The 22614-nt window shown below is 38.2% G+C and overlaps 1 protein-coding gene across 5 annotated transcripts in view; it reads left to right on the top strand.

The window, feature by feature from the left end:
* The first annotated feature begins 21159 nt into the window (after positions 1-21159).
* The window catches only part of LRRC4C (leucine rich repeat containing 4C), a 983070-nt gene continuing 981615 nt past the window's right edge, over positions 21160-22614 (top strand). For 3 of the 5 annotated variants that reach the window (XM_070427820.1, XM_070427823.1, XM_070427818.1), the window contains exon 1: positions 21161-22012. The gene's annotated coding sequence lies outside the window, so the exon portion shown is untranslated. Of the gene's footprint in view, positions 22013-22614 lie in introns of all 5 variants that reach the window. The other 2 variants (XM_070427819.1, XM_070427824.1) reach the window with 2 other exon arrangements.

Genomic DNA, 22614 nt, shown 5'->3' with positions numbered 1-22614 from the left:
TCATGGTGTGGCAAACGATTTCCTATTAGAGTGCAACACCAAAGGGAAGGTTTGTGCTGCTTAGTACAAGGGAGCCAGAGGACAGCTTGCTTTGATGGAGAGGGTTCCAGTCACCAGGGATCCACTTGTTCAAAGATCTATTGCTAAGGAGGGTCTCACACATCTCAGGGCTTCCTGTAGTGGCAAAGGATTAGCCAAATCATATGAAAGGGACATTGGGTCAGAATCCCAGTTGTCATGAAGAGCAAAGAGGGATGAATAACTCAAAATGAAAGCAGCAAAGCATTTGTGATGTCAGCTGCAGGGTTTTCTTAGATAGTATAATTCAGATGTCACCAAAGTTGAAGAGTCATAATTCAGACTATCATTTTTCAATCAGTTATAAATTGTTAATGTCTAGAATTTACATCTTTTCTAGGTTACCCTGCCCACAAAGAACTAAAAGATGTTATAGCAAGAAGCTTTGCTTAGTTATGAGGACACAGAATTTGTGATTATTATTATTATATATAAGAATAACCAGGTCAAATACCCTGTAGGATTTGGACAAAGGAGAATCATGGGAACATTTTCCTTTACTGAATTAAAAACACATCAAAAGGATACACTGATTAAAAGTGTTGTACTAACTCTAAAAGCTAAGGCAGAAAAATGGAATAAGATATAAGCGGAAGGGACAAATGCTAGCTTCTGACAAATATGATACGCTTGCAGGAGGAAAAAGGAGTTTTTAATGAATGCGATTGAGATAATTGCTTAAATATTTGGGAAATAACATCATATACCAAAATGTATTCCAGAAAGATTACAAATTTAAATATGTGAATACCTTAAAAATGGAATGAGAAAATAGTTAAATGTACAATATCTATCTAATATATCTATATCTATATTGGGATTTTATTGAAAATTTATTGAAAAAGATATATAGTTGTATCACTCATAGTTTTTTAGTTACAAAAAACAGAAACTTCTCCAGCTATTTAGTAAAGAACTAAAGGAATTTACTAAGGGATATCAGCTCATAGCATCTCTAAGACAATCAGATGACTATGATGTGAAACCACACTGCCAAGAAAAACTCCCGACCCAGGCTGGGTCATTGGAGCAGAAACACAGTCCCACGCCCCTAAACATGATACCAGAAGGCTTCCCCTTGGATTCAGAGAGTGGGCCCAACTATCGAGCCACTGCCACTGCTGGTCCTGAAAGCTCTATGCCTCTTGGCTATGCTATGCCAATAAATGGATGGATTCCATGTGGATTCTCTTTCCAAGTGGAAGACAGAAGCATGTGATGGAGTCTGCAACACCTAGGCCATGTTCTAATGACTAAGGAGACTGGGAAATTGAGTCAGCTTAAAACCTGAGGTCATTCTAATCTACATATCATTCCCCATTCAGATTCATCTATTCTTTTCACATGCATTTGTGGAGATGCTTTTAAGTCTCAGGCACTATGTTTCTATGGTTTCACCAGGGTTGCCAAGCAGCTGTAGGTATTTACATACTGTTGCATCCATATGTGTCCATGTAGACTGCCAAAGGCAGGCTGCTCAGCTCAAGGTTAAGGAATGATTTCTGAGACTCATTATCCACCCACTATCTTTTCCGTAAAGACAAGATTAAGGACAGATTGGCTTTCAAATGACATAGAAGGTGTGGGATGCTTCTGGTATTACTAAAATCCTTCTATATTAAGCATTTACTGAGCTACGGTGTATATTTTAGCTGGGTCAGATGCCACCTGGTGTGATTTTGTCCCTGGTCTTCAGACAGAAGAAGTGGCTGGGATTGTCAGTGGACTGGTAATGAGCACCGCTTTTTAGAATTTTTTAAAATGGTGTCTGAGGGAGATTTGATGATGTGATAGCCCAGTAGTGTCTCAAACTTCCTATTAAACCCAGAGAAGTCATGTAACTTTCTCAAGGTTACAGAGCTAGTTGGTTGCAGAGATGGGGCTTGCCAGCTAAGGATGCACTGCCGACAGAAATGATTTAAAATAATTTATATTATTTTTCTTCTATTCCTCCAAATAACAACACATGCCAATTAGATTCATGTCAGACCCATTATTCACTCTACCTCTACAATCTGTCTTTTTCTGAATTAATGAAATGTAAAACAGAGAAATTGCAGGTTTTATAGTTAGAATCTATAATGCTTAGGGTACAGTATAAAAGGCCCTATATTAATTACATTCCTTCTGGCTTATTGAATAATTCTGCCTTTATTTTTGTATTAGGGTTTAAATTTTCCCTAAATGCTGAGAATTAAAAAAAAAAAAGCAATTGTGAATGTCATTCTTGGATATAATTATATTCTTTAAAAAATGGCATGCGGCATGTCATAGAACCTCAGTTTTTATAAGATTTATACCTTCTATCTTTTGTAACATACAAAATAGGCATTTAAAGTAAAACACAATATGGTTGCTTGCTCTGGAAATGGAAATCACTCAGGTTGCTAACGCCTGAGGGAGCTTCTGGCGGTAAAAACAGCAACAGCTAGCACATCTGGAAAACCCAGGCAGTTTTTTGACTGCTTTCCATGTGTCAACTTCAATCTTCACAGACACTTGTGAGCTAGGAGCTATTAGGCTCCCATTTTACAGATGAAGAAGATGAAACACAGAGATTGCCACTGTGTTTGGTCCCAGCACTCCTGAGCTACTCTCTAGGTTGGGAGACAGTTCTGTCACACCCTTGATCTTTAAATGAAGCCTACATGCATATAACACTTAAATCCTTAAGCCATTTCTCCTAACTGGGCTGCAACTATACTTGTCTGGGATTCTTTTTCTTTCTTCCTTCCAAGTGAACTCCTACGAAAACGTCAAGGCTCTCAGAGGGCAGGCTTACCATCAAATTGGAGAAGATAGTACTCAGCCCAGTTCTCCTTCAAAAGTAAACAGCTCTTTCTCTCCTGTGGGGAGTTAAGTCTTGAGACAGCAGAGACAGGCCGGGGTGACCCGGAAGTGGAGCTCCTCCAAACTCTCAACAGTTTGAAGTGAATAATGAATATATATCCAACAGAAGCTGAATTCATCGGGACCTTTTCCGTTTAAAGTGGAAAAAGGCAAAAAGCACCTCACTTTGCCTTGAGCCAAAGAAGGGAATTGATTAGCTCCCATACCTGAAAAGCATCGCCATCAGATTTTCTCTGAGTACGGTTGCGCCCTGGTACTCAGTGTCACAGAACGTGGTCTGTGTCCCTCTCTGCTTTCCCTCTCTCTCGATGCCAACTCAGGCAGCCCCTTTCCTTGCTGTGCTAAGATACTACAATGGCCATCAGCGTCTGACAACTATCTTACAAAGCTCAGCTTTCCCAATGAAAAGAGCCTCTCTGCCCAATAATTCTAATAAAAGTCCTGAAATAATGTCTTTGGATAACTTAGACCCACAAAGTAAATTATATATATATATATATATATATATATATATATATATATATATATATATTTTTTTTTTTTGTCAAGGCATGATCATGAGCCCCCTTGGAACTATGGTTAAAGTCAGGGTTATCTGAAGGGCTGAGAGGAGGGAGAGATATTTTACTAAAGGGACATCAGACTGTTGTCTTAGATGGAAGAGGATCTATTTTGGGCAGACAATACAATGAATGTGTACACATGCAGTGTTCCATGGGCGAATAGAGTAAGGAACCGAGGTGGATGGGTGGTTTAGCATCAGAGATGCTGAGTCCAGGTACAATAGTCTTTTCTAGATTACACTTATTGTTCAATTATACTTCTCCATGATTCTATTACAGCCAGCCAGGAGATTGCACTCATTTTTTGTTAGCCTAGAAATCAGACTTTCTTGAAATAGGTGAATTGGGAAATCTCTTTGCTGCACGGAAAATATTGTTGCTGTGACAATTGTTGCAATAGAGGCCTGTTTGAAATGAGTCAGGAAGTAGATAGGAGAAACAGTAACCCCAGCCTCTGCTGTCAAATAAAGCAAGGCACAGGCAGCTATGAATTTTTCTATTCTAGTTTTTCCTAGAAAATCACACACACACACACACACACACACACACACACACGCACACTGAAGCACACTCAAATAGGTGAAATTATCGTTTCACCAAAAAATAATGAAGCAAAAAATAAATATGCTTGCTTCCCTCCAAGAAAAATAGAAAAAAATACCTCCAAAAATTTAAGTTAACGGTATGTGTCAGATTTTCTTGACTCACTTGTGAAAGAAAAATTGCAGCCCTAATAGGTTTTGCTCAGTGGATAGAGCATCAGCCTATGGACTGAAAGGTCCCAGGTTTGATTCCGGTTAAGGACATGTATCTTGGTTGCGGGCACATCCCCAGTAGGAGGTGTGCAGGAGGCAGCTGATCGATGTTTCTCTCTCATCGATGTTTCTAACTCTCTATCTCTCTTCCTTCCTATCTGTAAAAAATCAATAAAATGTATTTTAAAAAAGAAAAATTGCAGCATTGCTATTCTGATTTAAAAGATCACAAATAGAGGTCTCCATGATATGTGAGGATCAGCAAAAATGGACCCTTTGTGCTCAGCTGCACACTGGCGGGAATATCTGTCTGCTTGCCAAGGGCCCAGTTATGTTGTGTTCATTCCAATATGTCCTAATTTTATTTCCCTCTCCTCTCCTTGTGTCTGCTTGCTCTCTCTCTCTCTCTCTCTCTCTCTCCCCTCTTTCAAAAATTCAGTGTTTGAAAACTACAATAGAATTGTCTTCTCAGCATGGGGATATCTGCATGTGTTAAAATTAAATGTTCTATTTTAAACTCACAACTCACTCTCCTTTTAATTTAAAAAGAACATGTCAGAACATGCAGTTTTCCTCTCCTTCTAAAAGAACGAGGAATATACAAACCTGAGATCTTGAAAGAGGCAAAAATCAACTTGTAGGGGAAACAAAAAAGAAAAAGAAAAGAAAACATGTGAAAGCCTTACTGATTCTATTTGAGCTGAAGTCTCTCTTGGGATTTGATATGAAGGACTGCAACACAAAGAAATAACAGCAAGAACATACATTTTAGAAATAGATTCTTCTGTCTAGAAATTACTAGGAAAGGCATTAAGTCCCCCTTTACTTCCATTTCCTGGATGATATTAACATAACATTTCCCGTTACTCATACCTATATGCAGATATACAAAGTGAAAAATAATGACAATAGCTAAGATTTTGTTGAGAAATTACTTTTGTGTGGGATAGTGTAAATGTATCTTTCAACCCAACTCACAGTGCGGTTTATTTAGGGGGCACTTCTCCCTCAAAAATAATAGACCACTCTACCCACTAGGAGTAGTGTTGGGTTCTTGTCTCCATTTTGCAGATGAGAAAACTGCGGTTGATTTAGGCTCCTTGACGAATGTTGTGGGACACCACACAGAGCCCCCATAGGACTGTGTGTCCACTTTTCTAGGTGTTAGAAATGTTGATCAAGAATACCGCTCAGCAAACTTCTTAATACAAATATTTGTATCATGGTCTATTTCTAGAAATCCCAGCCCAAGGCAGGCACCCAGAATAGGTGCCAGTGAAATGTCTGACCTTCCCGTTATTTACCAGAAAAACCTATAGTAACACCATGGATGGTTCTACAGAGTCAATTAAGCAAAAGTAAAAATGTAAAGGCTTTATCTATGTATGCTAATACTTAATGCATTGCTATCTATTCATAATACCTCATCAGTTAATGTACAGCCAACTTATCTATGAAATATATGCATGTGGCATAAAGTCAACTTTGCTCCAACTGCTGTTGGTTCACCATAAGTAGGACCCAGGACTTTATTGGTCTTTTTTCTTGTTATGCAATGTATAACAAGAGAACGTGTGGTCGTCAGTGCTTGAATGCCACTTTCAGTAATAGAAACGCCTTCTGGGAAAATAAGATTGGTGCCAAGGCAAGAATATGGGAGCAAACTTGAAATTATTTCACTTCTATTTCAGAATGATTTTACAAAAAAAGAAAAGATGCAAGACCATTTTTGAAGGCTGACAATCACAATGAGGGATTTGAATGAAAATACCTCTATAGCTTACTAAATAAAAATTGAGAATTCTTAGATTGTCATGTCACCCTGCGCTAAATCTTGTGACAAATTATCTTTGCATATTATCATCAACAGTGCCACTTCATGAGCACTCCATAATTTTTCCAAAGTGGACTTAACTATTCCCTGAAGATAAATAAAAAGTCTTATAAAATAAGATTTTAAAATGTGAACAAGATAAAGAAAGCCCACTCCAGTCATTCTTTCTTGTAGTTTACATCCCAAAATTCTGGACAAAATAAAATTAAAGTTAAAAAAAAAGAACTGGACACTTTGAAAATTAAACAAAAGCAGGCAGGCCTGGCCAGTGTGGCCCAGTGCTTGAGTGTTGATCTATGAACGAGGAGGTCACAGTTCAATTCCTGGTCAGGGCACATAACCGGGTTGCAGGCTCAACCCCCAGTAGGGAATGGTGCGCAGGAGGCAGCAGATCAATGATTTTCTCTCATCATTGATGTTTCTATCTCCCTCTCCCTTCCTCTCTGAAATCAATAAAAATATATTTAAAAAACAAAAGTAAAAAACAAAAGCAGGCAAAGTCAAAAATTGAAAAAACACCCTAAAATGGGATATGTTTCCTTTTTTCCTCCAGGTGTTTTCATCAATTAGAGCTGTTGCAGTAGTGAAAAGAGCAGTAAAACTTTGAAAGACCCTCTTATCTTTTAGCAGAGGCACAAGAAAAGGAGTCCTTAAAACAGGAATATAAGAGAGAGGCATTCAGAGAATGAGATTTCCCAACATCATGTCTGAACCACTGGCACTAGCCCAGGGCTCCAAAGTGAACTTCCTGTGCAGGACAGAAGCAAATTAGCAAGAGTTCTTAGGTCACCAAAATCACTGCCTAAAGAAGAAAATTAAGATAATTCTATTGTATTAAAGTTTAAATTTATGCCCCGTGAAAGACGCCATTAAGAAAATGAAAATCCAAGCCACAAATTCGGAGAAAATGTTTTAAAATTATGTATATGAAATAGAAATGGTATCTAAAACATGTACAGAATTATCAAAAATTCAATAAGAAAACAGCCAACTCAATTTAAAAAAAAAAAAAACAGGCAGAAGAACTATACAGGCATTTTACCAAAGAAGATACTCTTTGGCAAAAAAAATCATATTCAAAGATGCTCAACATTATTAGTAGATGTTATCATTTCCTGGGGCTGCCTTAGGAAACTGCCACAAATGAGGTGGCTTAAAACAACAAATGTATTCTCTCACAATTCTGAAAGCTAGACATACAAAATCAAGGTCAATAGGACCATGCTCCTATTGAAGTCTATAGGAAAGAATCTTTCCTTGACTTTCTAGCTTTTTATGATTGCTAGAAATCCTTGGTGACACCATCACCACCACCACCACCAACATCATCATCATCATCTTTTTAAAAACTGATTGATGTAATAAAGTACCATAGACTGAGTGGTTTATTGTGGAACAATAGAAAAAATACATATTTTTATTCATCTCTTGGCACAGAGCTCCTAAAGCCCTTGTAATTTCCTGAGTAATAGCAGTGTCTTTTGTTCTAATGAGACAACTTTGGTGGGCTCTTGGATCAGGGCTGCTCACAAGAAAGATCAGGCCATGATTAGAAGCTTGGAGCTTTCAGCCCCACCTGTCCTATTCTCTGGAGAGGGAAGAGGAACTGGAAATGGAATAATAATCAATTGTCCATAGAAATACCAACAGTATGGGTTTTGGAGAGCTCTCAGGTTGCCGAACTTGTGGAGGTGCTGAGAGAGTGGTGTGCCCAAAGAGGGTGTGAAAGCTCCGGGTCTCTTCCCACATACCTTGCACATGCATCTCCTCCATCCATCTGCTCCTCAGTTATATCCTTTTATAATAAACTGGTAATGTAGGAAGTAAAATGTTTTCCTGAGTTCTATGAGCCACTCCTACAAATTAATCAAACTCAAGAAAGGACGTCATAGGAACCTGTGATCTATAGCCAGTTTGTCAGAAGCACAGGTAACAAACCTGCTCTTCAAACCAAGTAGGCTAGGCTGGCCTCTATTCGAGTGATTCTGGGCAAGTGGCAAGACTGAATGTCTCTCCTGAGTTCTCAATCTAAAGAAGTAGCTTCCCATTACTGTCAGATCACCCTCTATCTTCTTTGTGTCAAGACAGTCTTAAGTGCAAAAAAAAAAAATATCATTTAAGATCCAATATTTAGAAATAGGAAATATCAAAAGTTGTCATAAGACTTGATTAAGATGGGAATCTTAGATTCCTGAGAAATAATACTTGACTTTTTATTTAATCAAAATGACAATAACTGACTTTAAAAGTAAACATAGGAGGTAACCTGAGTGTAAAAAACTTTAGTTCTATCAAAATTGATGTCTTAGTTATCTTAAATAACCAAGGAAAAGATAAAGTAAACACAAGTCACATAATATTTGCCTCCAAAGCAGATTACTCAGAAAGTAAACAAACAAACAAAAATAAACCAAAGCAAAACTTTAGCAGCCTCTTAGAGGAACTATTGCCCTAAAAAAATGGAATCATAAACTCTTTTTGAAATCTTATAAGAAAACCCATTATATAAACCTTAGTCAGAATTGACTAATACAAATAAAATTTCCTCTTCATGAACTTTCTACAACTTTATATATCCATTCAGGTTTGTTGTTTTTTTCTCAAACTTTCCTCCTTATCGTTCTGGAACAATAAGCCATTTTACTTTAAGATAATGGTAATATCTTTTTTAACTTAAGAAAAGCACATTTATTAAAGTACAGTTTTTCAAAAGGGCAAAAATTAACATATTTATTGATAGACACAAATATAGAGAGCCTCTCTGTACCATACAAATATGAGACAAAAAGCATATAAACTTAAAATTAAGCTTTGTAATTAATATTATAGTGTTCTATCTTACTAAATTATCTAGTTATCTAATGAATATCCACTAATTAACTCAATTAAGTATCAGTCCAAGATTTTAAATTGCCTAAAGAAGTTGGAGTTAGTCTTTAATCTTACATACCATAAAATACATTTACTGTTAAAATAGTTTTTTGGAATAATGATACAATTTGGTTAAAATAATGTTCACCTAACTGTTCAAGTAACTATTCTTAGTTATTCTTGACATAATGAGATAGCCTAGTTATTTGTAACTCTTGTCCTGGCTATACACAATGGTATTTATTATGTATTTCCTTCAGATTCTTAAGTCAGTTGGAAATACTTCAGGTTTATTCTTATAGCTTATTTCAAAGTGAAAATGAAAATAATTTGCATTTTATTCCTTGCCATAAGATTATTGGTAATATTTATAATGGCATTTAGTAGTGTTTATAATGGTATTTATAAAGATTTTATATGCATCATAATAGTTTATTCCCACTATAGCCTGATACAAATAGTTCATTACAACCATTTGGCTTTTGATAAGGAGAGAGAGAGAGAAAGAGAGAGAGAGAGAGAGAGAGAGAGAGAGAATAATCTTTCACAGCTACTAAGCCTTAGAGAATTGATTCCTAATTCAATGGTCCTATTGATAAAATTAACCAATTGTCTCATAGTATACTTTAACACACACAAAAAAATAACAAATCAGTTGTAGATTGTTCTGGGATAAAAATATATTATGACATAGATGATGTTATTTATAACAAACAGAAACTAAGCTATCTATACCTGTTGGGGATAGAAGGTCTACAATTTCAAACCAAAAATTACATAAAAATCATATATTGTAACTTGTGACATGTTTCATTATTCTGCTTCTGTCTGAAATGTTCCTCAGAAACAGTGCTGTCCTTAGAATTTCTTGGTCTACTACATCGCAGGCAATTCTAAATGCCTTACACTCTTCTAGTAGGAATTATTGACCAAAATTTTGATGAGAAAAATCTATCCTAGCTCTTAAGAATAATGGGAAAGTGGCAACCATAGTACCAAAGATTGACATTGGAAGAAAAGATTTTGGCAGTAATCAGCTTTTGGGATTTAGGGTTTAGATCAATCTTTTAGAATAAGCTGAGGACAAACAGTTGCCCAACTAATTATCTAGACAAAAGAAAGGCAGATAAAAGGTGTTTCAAATTCCTCTCTGTGGCCACATCTCAGGTTGAATAAACAAGCCATACAGAGGAGGCTTTTCTCCTGCCATCATGACCAAAGTGTGCTTCCTTTGTGGTGATTAAGTACCGGCCCTGAGTCATTCAAGCTAGTGTAGCGTCTTTTCACAATCACTAGTTTTGAAGCTAAAAGGGATGCACCGAAAGGATATAAATATCTTTTCTCTTGGAAAATGCTCTTGAAGGAAGCTGACTAAGTGTGACCAAAGTAACAGGGACCCTTCCCTGTGTGTGCTCACAGTTATGTACAAGGAGAGAGAGTCTATACTTACATAAGTGGGTACAAGGGTTTGTGTATGTGCGTGCGCACATATTAATAGTTCAATCTTCTTGCCGAAACCGGTTTGGCTCAGTGGATAGAGCGTCGGCCTGTGGACTGAAGGGTCCCAGGTTCGATTCCGGTCAAGGGCATGTACCTGGGTTGCGGGCACATCCCCAATGGGAGATGTGCAGGAGGCAGCTGATCGATGTTTCTCTCTCATTGATGTTTCTAACTCTCTATCCCTCTCCCTTCCTCTCTCTAAAAAATCAATAAAATATATTTAAAAAAAAAATAGTTCAATCTTCTTTAGTTAGAGCAAACATTTTCTTCCAAACAATTTTTCCCTAAATCGTAAAAGTTAAGTAAGTACTAGCATTTGTATTTTTATCAGCCAACATGACAATGCTATTGATATTAGGGAAAGAGCCAGAACATAAATTAAATTGGAGACATGATTTTTTTTTTATGGAAACATATTGAAATAGTTATGATACTAAAATACAAAAGTTTAAAAAAAACACACAAAAGTTTGCCCCCCACTCACATTGCCACGTGTCAATCTATGCTGCATTGTTGAGTTACAAGTAAGTTTAGGAGAATCTCCAAGAAAATTGGGTTCTTTGTTTATTATTATTATCCTTTTATGTCAAAACTGTGTGAAAAATCCCCCTCAGACTTGATGAGAGCATTTGGAATGGTTAGACCATGCATGAGGTTTATTATCTACTTCTGTCCTTTTGGCTAAAGGTGTACATGATGTCATTGAATGATTTACTTGCCCTGTTTCTTTTGGTGAAGAGAAGCTACGGAAAGAGATCTCATGGAAAGGAGTGCCAAGATGAAGCATGCATTACTCCCTAGGGCAGTGGTTCTCAACCTTGGCTGCACATGAGAATCACCTGGGAATCTTTTTAAAATCCTGATTTCTGGGCCTCATCCTCCGGAAATTCTGTTTCTTTGTTATGGGGTGGGGCCACAACATTAGTCACAAAGAAACAGAATTTCCGGAGGATGAGGCCCAGAAATCAGGATTTTAAAAAGATTCCCAGGTGATTCTCGTGTGCAGCCAAGGTTGAGAACCACTGCCCTAGGTCCATGGTCAGCAAACTGCGGCTCTCGAGCCACATGCGGCTCTTTGGCCCCTTGAGTGTGGCTCTTCCTAAGCCTTAGGAGTACCCTAATTAAGTTAATAACAATGTACCTACCTATATAGTTTAAGTTTAAAAACTTTGGCTCTCAAAAGAAATTTCAATTGTTGTACTGTTGATATTTGGCTCTGTTGACTAATGAGTTTGCCGACTACTGCCCTAGGGCCTTGAAAGAGCTTACTTAAGACTCCACCAAGGCCTGGAGTGGGTGAGAAATAAACATCCTCCCAAGAAGAATCAAGGAGGAAAAGGAATCCAAAGACCAGAAAGTTTTAAAAAGTTTTCTGTACGTACGTAAACGTTCCAACCCCTGGAGTCCTAGCTAGTTTCCTGGATTCAAACACATACAATTTTTTTCCGCTCGGTGAGAAGTAAACATAAAGACACCTGGACTCTAATGGTTGGAGGTACTAATAAAAAGGTAAAAAAAAAACAATTCTTTCAAGGCATTTTGTCTACTTCAATGTTTATTCCCCAGATTCACTGTGTAGTTTCTCTGAGGTGTATATTCTCAGAGGCAATTCAATGTACAATAGAATCCTGAAATATTTTAATACTCTTTTCTTATAAATGTTTCTTCTCAAAGAAACATTTTACATCTTAGGAGTTAGAAATAGCTTTTTAAATGTAGAAATTTGTTCTCAAAGCTGCTGGAACTTTTCTTAGAGTAAGTCATCACATGTATACTCCCTTTCTTCCTTTTTTTAAAAATATATTTTTATTGATTTCAGAGAGGAAGGGAGAGAGAGAGAGGGAGATGGAAACATCATGAGGAGAGAATAATTGATCAGCTGCCTCCTGCATGCCTCACACTAGGAATTGGGCTGCAACCTAGGCATGTACTCTGACTGGGAATCGAACTGTGACCTCTGGTTTATATATCGATGCTCAACCACTGTACCATGCCAGCTGGGCCTCCCTTTCTTTCTTTTTTTTAAAATATATTTTATTGATTTTTTACAGATAGGAAGGGAGTGAGATAGAGAGTTAGAAACATCGATGAGAGAGAAACATCGATCAGCTGCTTCCTGCACATTCCTTACTGGGCATGTGCCCACAACCAAGGTACATGCCCTTGACCGGAATCGAACCTGGGACCCTTGAGTCCGAAGGCCAACACTCTATCCACTGAGTTAAACCAGTCAGGGCCCTCCCTTTCTTATAAGAAGAAAACTTGGACCAATTAGCATCTAGAATTGCAAGTAAGTGATGAATAGACATGATTATGTGTATAAGACCTGACCTTTTATTCCGTGAGTGATACTTTCAGACTGAATTTGATGAAGTAAGGGCAAATTCCTAGTTTCATTAGAATCATTAGCATGCAGATTCCTTGGTAGAGGGTGTGGTCATCATTAGCAACGCACCCAAATATTTCTGGTTCTCTGCTACCCATGAATATGATAGTGCTTATTCACCCTTCCAAATTAAGGTGTGGAAATAGAACTTGTTTTTATAAACAGAATTGAATAGATGTAATATTTGCCACTTCTTGGCAGAAACATTTGAAGATAGTGTTACTTGCCATATTTTCTTGCCCATTCAAAGGTGGTTATGAAATCATGTCAAGGCGAAGTTTGAGTCAGCTAATACCCAGATTGACTACAATCACTTGTGCCCTTTTGCCAACCAGCAAAGTATGCACTGTGTGAGTAAAACATTTTTTTTGGTTGAACAGTCATGAAACTAAGGGCCTTTGGTGATTATGGTGTGTCAATGTAACTTCATCAGTTGTAACAAATGTACCACTTGAGTGAGGGATGTTGATGATGGGAGGCTATGCATGTGTGTGGGCAGAGGGTACATGGGAAATCTCTGTACTTCCCCCTCAATTTTTCTATGAATTTTAAATTGGTCTAAAAAAATGAAATAAACAAAAAAACCAACATGAACAACAACAAAATCTGCTTCACCAGTATCTAGCATCATGCGAAGTTGATTAATTTATTGAAACCAATCTCTTTAGGACAAAGTACTTGCTTTGGGCATCTATCCATAATCAATAATAATAATAGGATAATATGCAAATTGGTCGGGTAGCCGTCACGTAGCGACCGATCAGCAGGCTGTGTCCCCACCCCCTGCAACAGGCCTGGGACTTGAGCCTCACATCCCCGACCCCAGTAATGGGGGCCTGGGATGTGAGGCTCAGGTCCCTGCCTGCTTCCTTGGCCCAGGGACTCGAGGCATGTGTCCCCAACTCGTCAACAGGCCCAGGGACGTAAGGCTCGCATCCCTGCCCCCCTGTGCCAGCCTGGGGGTCCGCAGGTGTGCGGAGAGGGCCCTCTACTGGCCCGACCAGGGGTCCACAGGCTTCCTTCATGGCCTGGCCTGGGGGCGAGGCTGTGGCTGGGCTTCTGTGTGCCTGCACCAGCGGTCTGCAGGCCTCCACCCACTCCGGCCTACCTCTTTGGGGCAATCCATCCAGGAGCCCCAGATGGGTGGGTGGGGCCTACCTCTTTGGGGCAATGGATCGTGGGGCTCCTACACTGTGACAGGGTACAGGCCATGCTGGGGGACCCTCCTTCCGCCACTAGTCAATAATAATGATCCATGTTATTGACCAATCTGAAGAATGTCAGTATTAGTCTTCATCTGATGATTAATTAGTGTATGTGGCTGGAGAAACTACCAATACCTGGGAAAGAACTGACAAAAGAGCAAGGGGGATAATCCTCAAGGCTCACATTGGATCAGGAATATTTTATTTCCTACCAGATAGAGCACAACCCCCCCCCCCCCCCGCCCCGCATAAATATGGGGCACCAGGTGGAGAAAATAGGATGTCATTGCTTTAGTAGTAAGGAATATTTATCCTTAGACCAAAAACATCCTCAATAAATTTATGCTTCAATCATCTCTAATTAAAAGTCAGATTTTGTCAGATTGGGTAAAAAAGCAAGACAGCTCTAACTTGCCTAAAAGAAACCTGCATAGAATATAAAGACAAATAAATTAAATGTAAAAAGATGCAAAAAGTGATGCATTGCTGCCTAGCTAGTGTTGCTCAGTGGTTGAGCATCAACCTTTGAGCCAGGAGATCACGGTTCAATTTCAGGTCAGGTTTTTAAATCTTGATCCCCAGTGCAAGGTGTGCAGGAGGCAGCTGATCAATGATTCTCTCTCATCATTGATGTTTCTATCTCTCTCTCCCTCTCTGAAATCAATAAAAATATATTTTAAAAATTTGATGTGCTGCTAAGTGTTATCTAAGAAAAGATGAAGCAATTATATTAATACCAGATAAAATAGATTTTATTAAAAAAAAGAATAATACCAGGGGCAAAGAGGGTCATTTCATAATGACAAAGGCTTAATTTATTAGAGGACATTACATATTCTACACTTAACATATTCAGTAATAGAGCTTCAAAATGCACTATGTAAAACCAACTAAAATGATAAATAAATTCACAGTTACAGTGAAGTATCAAAATAATAGAATAAGTAGACAGATAATTAGTAAGAGAATAAACAAACTGAACAACACTATCAAAGAACTTGTTCTTAATTGACATTTATAGAACATTCCACCCAACAATAGTAAACATGCATTCTTTTTAAAAGCACATAGATAATTTACCAAATTAGCCTATACATTTAATAAGATTCAAATCAAACAAAGAATTTCCTCTGATCACAGTGAGATTAATTAATATTAGAAATCATAACAAAAAGATGTCTGGTAAATCCCCAAATATTTGTAGTCTAAATCACACTCTTATAAATAAACTACAATTTACAGAAGAAACCAAAAGCAAAATTAAAAACTATTTTGAAGAAAATGAAAATGAAACACACATGTCAAAATGTGTGAAATGCAGCCTAAGAATATTTTAGAGGCAAATTTATTGCAGTAAAAGCTTGTATTAGAAAGCAATGATTTCAAATCAATGGTCTAATCTTCCATTTTTTAAAATATGTTTTTATTGATTTCATTTTTAATTTTTAAAATATTTATTGTTGAAAGTATTACATATATCCCCTTTTTCTCATTGACCTCTTCTAGCCCACCTCCACCCCCTACCCCTACACACACCTGCCCCAGCCTTCACCATCCTATTATCTGTGTCCATGGGTTATGCATATATGCATACAAGATCTTTAGTTGATCTCTTCCCTCCCACTCACCTTCTCCCAACTTCCCTCTGAGATTCCACAATCTGTCCCATGCTTCTATGTCTCTGGATCTATTTTGTTTATCAATTTATTTTGTTCATTAGATTCCACATATGAGTGAGATCATGTGATACTTGTCTTTTTCTGACTGGCTTTTAGAGAGAAGGGAAGGGATAGGAATAGAGAGAGAGAAACATCAATGATGAGGGAGAACCATTGATTGGCTGCCTCCTGCACACCTCCTACTGGGAATTGAGCCCACAACCTGGGCATGTGCCCTGACTGTGAATCAAACCAGTGACCTCTTGGTTCATAACTCAACACTCAACCACTGAGTCACCCCAGTCAGGCATATCTTCCATTTTAAGAAAGTAGAAAAACAAGAGCAAATGAAACACAAAGAAAATAGAACAAAATAAATAATGAAAGATAAGAGCAGAAATCAATGAAATAAAAAAAAAGTCAATTGAATAAAAAGTTGATTCTTTGAGAGGATCAATAAAATTGTAAACTTTTATCCAGACTGATTAAAAAAAAGTGAATGCACACATTTCCAATACCAGGAATGAGAGATCATACTGATATTAAGAGAATAATAAGGAATTATTTTTATTTAGTAAAAAGCTAATAAGATAGAAGTAATTACATCACAATTAGCAGGCAATCTATGCACAGACTATACTTAAGGCTGAAGTTGAAAGGATAAAATGATACATGAAGTCCCTTAGTTGTTATGTCTAGCCTATTTTTATTAATAATAACAACAAAAAATTATCTAGGACCTGAGTTTGGAGGGACCTGTGTTAGGGCCATCTCTGGACAAAAAAAGAGCAGGTCATTTGAAGATGCATTTATGTATATGAAATAATAAAGCCATAAGTGATATGGGTTACTAGTAAATAAGTACTCTTTGGATTGATGAGAGTGAGTGGTTATAAAGGTCCAGGCAGATCTCTTGTATAAATTGATCCCAATAGCTCAACTCTCATGTTAGAGTTACTTAAGCTTGCAATTGCTGGATTTTTAAGAAGGCTAAATAATTCGAGAAACCTAATAATGACCAAGCCTTTATAACTGGTTAAAACTCATTAGATAAAAGGTCCAAGCTAATTTCAAGACATAATTAATACAGACTTCCAGAGATGGAATAATAGAATGAAATCTTTTAGACTAATAAGCTAATTCAGAACATTTGGATTGCAGACAAACTGGTTTTACACTAAGCCAAGGAGGGAAGGAATACTGAACCAAGTTCCTGTTGTTATGCTTATGCCATAGCATGTGATGTAAGGAGCAAACAAAAGCACAGTGACATGCTGTAAGTAGATTTATTTACAAGAAACATAAACATTTAAATTTTCACATAAGCATTCTAAGGGGAATTTTCTCAGAGTGATAGGATATTTTATAGTTTATTAACTCCCAAGAAATAAAATATATCAATAGTAAAGTCGTACATTTATCTACTGTTTATGGTAGCTGTTTGACTCATTATCTCAGATCAACTTTGGGAATTTAGAATTTTCCAATAATATAGATTTAGTTGCATTTCTTTCCCTACTCTAAACATATTGTTCAAAAACCCCCATATTACCTGAGCACTTTTAAAAGGTGAGGAATTCTGATACTAATATCTTCTAAGAGAGAAATCTTACTGTAAAGGGAGGTCTCGCAGGTACCCTGCTCTCCTGCCATGCCAATATATCAGGTGTCAGTTCTCTATAATACACCACCTGTCAGGTTAGAACGAGGGACTATTGCTGATCCCGAACTTCCTCCGAGTGAAGGACGAGACATTTCTTTTTTTTTTTTTTTTTTTAATATATTTTATTGATTTTTTACAGAGAGGAAGGGAGAGAGATAGAGAGTCAGAAACATCGATGAGAGAGAAACACCGACCAGCTGCCTCCTGCACATCTCCTACTGGGGATGTGCCCGCAACCCAGGTACATGCCCTTGACCGGAATCGAACCTGGGACCTTTCAGTCCGCAGGCCGACGCTCTATCCACTGAGCCAAACCGGTTTCGGCAAGACATTTCATTGTAAACAGAAATCAGACCTCCAAGAAACTGTACTTTAACTTTAGTATAACTATTGTCCAACCTATTCCAGATTCTTAGCGTGCTGGCTGAAGAAAAATGGGCACACCGATGAGCTGCTTAATTTTATATCTCACTCATGTATTTGTTTTTACTTTTCACCCAAGGATATTTGTGTGTGTGTGTGTGTGTGTGTGTTTTTTAATTGGTTTTAGAAAGAGAGGGTGAGGAGGAGGGGGAAGGGGAGGGGGAGGTGAAGGGAGGGAGAGGGGGAGACAGGTGTAAAAGAGAAACATCAATCGGTTGCCTCTCATATGCCGGCCCTGGCAGGGAATGGAACCCAACCTGGGCAGGTGCCCTGACTGGGAATCGAGCCTGAAACCTTTTGGTGTAGGGACAGTGTTCTAAACAACTGAGACACCTGGCTAGGGGAATATCTCACTCATTTTTTATCCAACTTATTTATTTAAGAGATTCCGAAGGAATTTATATATTATTCCAGTGGTTGTTGGGAGAGGTCATGGAGGGAACGTGATCTCTAGTTGACCTTGAGATGAACCTGGTCAATTAGCAACTCCTGCCCTTCCCTGTGGGAGAAACAGGGATGTAAATCCCATCCTCAGTGCACACAGCTGAGCCATATCAAAGACATAGCCTTGGGAGCTTGAGGTTTGTTGAGATCAGCTGTACAGAATAAGTGACTGAACACAGTTAAAATCTCTGCATAGACATTTAAGATTCTGGCGGGTTCGCTGGAATATCTACTAGTCTTGCGGGATCCTTCCAACTAGCCTTGTAAGTAAATTCCCTGGCTTAGGAAAGCTGCCACCCACTAGTTGGAAGTGGCAGCTTTTCTTAGGTCTCTCTTTGTCCTCCGTTTACAGGGACCAGTTTCAAATTTTAGTTGAGTAACTCCCTAGGTTTTGAAACAAAGGTGGTCACATTCTTGGTATTCTTTTTCCTCGGCAAAGTATTTATTGAATACATGACAATTGTTTAATGAAAGTCAGTATCCAGACACTCTTTTTTAAAGGATAATCTGAGTTGCAATGATAATCTGCTGTGGAATTGCTATATGCCAGAAATTCCAAAAATGAAATTTTGACTTGTTCAGCATCTCCATTTTAGTGTTTGGTGGGACTATTGGCGCCAAAGCAAGTCTTAGTGGGGAAGCACTAAACTGCCATCTGATTTTCTTTCTAAATATTCTGAGTCAAAACTATTTCATAACATTATTAATCCTGAAAAATATTTCTTATTTTAGTGAATCTTATAACACATAAGTAATTGCATGAATGTATCTATGTACAATAAACTTTAAAGAGGGGTCTAATATTACTCAACTATGGTTTTACAAAAACACGATCAAAACAACTATTTATATAAAAAGAAATTTAAATAAAATCAAATCTTTTGATGTCCAAAGAATTAAATGATTCCCCTTGTGGCCAACAAAGACTGAGCTAACATAGTAAGAAAAACAAATCTACTTATAAAACATATGTAATTAGTACTTATAGATTACTTATTATGTGTTAGGAAATATACTAAGCATGCAATAAATATCAATTCATTCCAGTCCTCACAATAATCCTGTTAGGTATGTATTAATGTCTTGATTGCAAGTAAATTTTTTTTTAAGTTGCGGGGAAAGAGAAAGATTTGCGAAAACTATGAGGCAGATGATATAAGGTAGGTCCTTCTGAACCATAATGCCCAAGTTTCTGACTGTATCTTTTATTGTCATTTGGGCCAATTAGGGCTGGAATTTGGTGGGTAATAATTAATTGCATTTAGATAAATAAAGGCTAAGATGATATGCTAGGGTTTTAAAACCTTTCACTTATTAACATAAATGGAATTCATGTATGTGTTGTCTGTGTGCCACTGTTTAGTAATACTGTTCAGCTCCTAAACATGAATGATGCCTTTAAACTGATTATGTAGATATAATCAAGATAAAACAGAATTATTGCTTTAAATGGAAATCTTCAACAAAGATTTCATGTATGAATTTTAATCACCTAATTTACTTCCTCCCACTTACTAGTATCTGTTTTGTAGTAAGACCTAGTAGTTGCCCTATTACCTATGAGAAAATATTTAAATACTATATTTCATAGAATAAAAAAATCTTAAATGCTAGAAATAATGTTAGATGCAAATGTAATGTTAGTCAGTGGTGTAGTTTTTTTATTTTCTTTTTCTTTCCAATATTCATAGCAGATAATCTACTGTATTTAAGTAAAATAGTGATTTTAAAAGGAGATTTGGGAAAAAATAAAAGGCAAGTTGTTCTCCAAGTTATTATTTGTACCTTTTAATTTTATAAAAACTCAGTAGTTCAGCTTGATGTTATAAATTGTTTTAAACTCTGTTTACTAAATTAGGTTAAATGTTTGCAGTTGGTAGTGTTTTTACCTGTATCATCTTTTCTGACATCTACTGGCAATACCTGATATTACATTGCTCTTTAATTCATTCTTATCTGCCTTCTCTAACTGTCTAGTACTCATTTATTCAGATAATACCAATTTAATTCACCCTAAAGAACTCAGTGAGCACCCTTGACTAAAGAAGAGGTATTGTAATATGAGACCAAATCATAGAAGAGGAAACATTTAGTTTTCCAGAGGCTGAAGAATTATACACTTAGCATATTGTGCATATATTTTCTTTCATGGCTTGGTACTAAAAAGAGATATAATACTTTATTTCTGGAAAACTCCAAACTCATTCCATCTAAGTGTTACATATACTTAGTGTTTACAATTACCAATCAATCCCCCTAAATGACATGCTTTGCAGTTTGATAGCTGGGTGATAAAAACTGCATTAGAGTAAAACTGGGAAGGGATAGTCTAAATCCACATTAAAATGAGTGCACTGTGCCCAGATGCCTGCACACATCGGGGGCATGGCTACGGAGCAGCATGCCTGAGCAAACTTTTCATATTACCAGGAACCCATTTATCCACAGAGCCATCACTCAAATCCAGATACTTGTTGCCAGCGCCAAGATTTATAGGCTGAGGCTCGTTTTTGAAATTGCTTTGTATTTCCCTTGAACAGCCAGGGCAGCCGCATGTTAAAAAAAAAAAAAAAAATCTGCCTTGGTCTCCTTGGAGCCTATTTATAAAACTAATTTGTCTCCCTGGACATTTTTTTTTTCTCTCTCATTCAAACGCCAGCCCTTGGCTTCTAAACCATTAACCCCCACCCCTCTCCTTTTTTTTTTTTTTTTTTTTTTTATCCCAAACAAAATACTGTCACAGACAATGCCTTGCAGGACAGTGATGAGCCCCGTGATAGAGTCCTCCCAGGCAGGACACAGGCCATGTCGCCTTCTGGCCGGAGGTGGATCCACTGCCCTCCCTGCAGACGCGCAGGCACACACAGAGCGCCGGGAAGTGCCCGCTTACTGTACCGCATGCCGCCTGCCTTGAAGGAACTGTAGCTAACCGCCTTATTAGTATTCTCGCCTCCGCAGCGTCAGAGGGCTGAGCGACATGCAGCTGAACGGGGACAGACACGGCTCTGGCAGTCATCTCCACGCAGCCTGCCGACCGCCGGGGGTGGGGGATGCAGCACATCAAGATTAATAACCTTGCCAGCACCCGGGGCACCCCGCGAGCAGGCGCCTCTGCTGATTGACCCGCTCCTGGCTTGATGCATCCGCCTGGGGGAAGAGGGATTCGGAATCTACCTGGTCCTGGGGGGCCCCCCTGATTTTTTGGATGCTCTTTTGATCCTACATCGATCTGGGAAGGTAACAGTGAGCCCAACCATCTGCAGCGCACAGCAGCTATTGGAGGTTACTCCTGGCAGTTTTCATTGCACTGGTGTGTGTGAGTGTGAGTGTGTGTGTGTGTGTGTGTGTGTGTGAGTGCGGGGTGCCTGCTTTTGCGTGGAAGAGAATGTGTGAGTGTCCGCGAGTGCGTGTGTTTGTGTGACAACTAAAGCAGGTAGATCGTACAGTAGATTTCAGCGCGTGAAAATATTCTCTGGGCACTTGGGCTGACAGTCTGTAGTCTCCCCCGGCCATCTAGTGCTCACCACCCCCTTTCTTCTCCACTCCCCACCCCCCCCCCCCTTCTTCTTTTTGCCTTTGATGAGTTTTTGGCTTACTTTTTGGCGGAGTCTCTTGGACACGTTTTGCTGGATAATCAGATAAATGGAACCTTTGAACACTGATTATTTTTCTCCTCTGTGACTTTAAAAAAGAAGAAGAAAAGAGTAGTGCGTGCAAGAGGAGCTAGAGGATTTTAAATTTTCCTTGGTGAAATCCGAGGGTGCAGAGGGTGCAGAAAGAAGGTAAGTCACGGGACCACTTAGGTCTTGGTCCCTGCTTCCTTGCAATGTTTTGGGCTTTCCTGTTTGTTTTCAGAAATCCATATTCAGTCTATCAGCGCGTGTTCAGAGAATGCGATGCTCAGAAGAACTCAGTGTGTGGCATTTTGGGGCTGTTTTCATGCCTAGGAGAATATTTCCATTTTTATAACCCCCCCGCCCCATCCTTCCATTTTTAAACCTCTTATTGACCTAACATTAGAATTCTGCATATATGAAATCTGGAAAAAAATTAATTCCAGCCTTCTCCCTCCTTGACATACGCTCTAAATTTCAGAGGGGGGGGGGGGAAATCAGGAAAGCTACTGCAGAGGCTTTGAGTTAGAGGCAAAAGTGTGTGAGGGTGGGGGTTGGGGGAATAAGCTGGGCCTTTATGATAACTTAGTAAATTGTTTTTCCATAGCACTTTTTTTTTTCCCTTGCATAGTTCAGTCTGCTCCGGAGAGTAGCGAATGCATGGAATACAGAAAAGCTGTTTCAACAGCTCTTAAGTGGAGCAAATGAGTACAAAGTGGAAATTGTTTAGTATTTCGCACCTCTCTTTTTTGCACTGATTCTCTTGCTAC

Source organism: Myotis yumanensis, unplaced genomic scaffold, assembly GCF_028538775.1.
Source record: "Myotis yumanensis isolate MYYU_CA2020_CCGP unplaced genomic scaffold, mMyoYum1.0.hap1 SCAF_10, whole genome shotgun sequence".
Lineage (NCBI taxonomy): Eukaryota > Metazoa > Chordata > Mammalia > Chiroptera > Vespertilionidae > Myotis > Myotis yumanensis.
The sequence above is the reverse complement of the archived record's forward strand: the minus strand, read 5'-3'. Positions and strand labels throughout refer to the sequence as shown.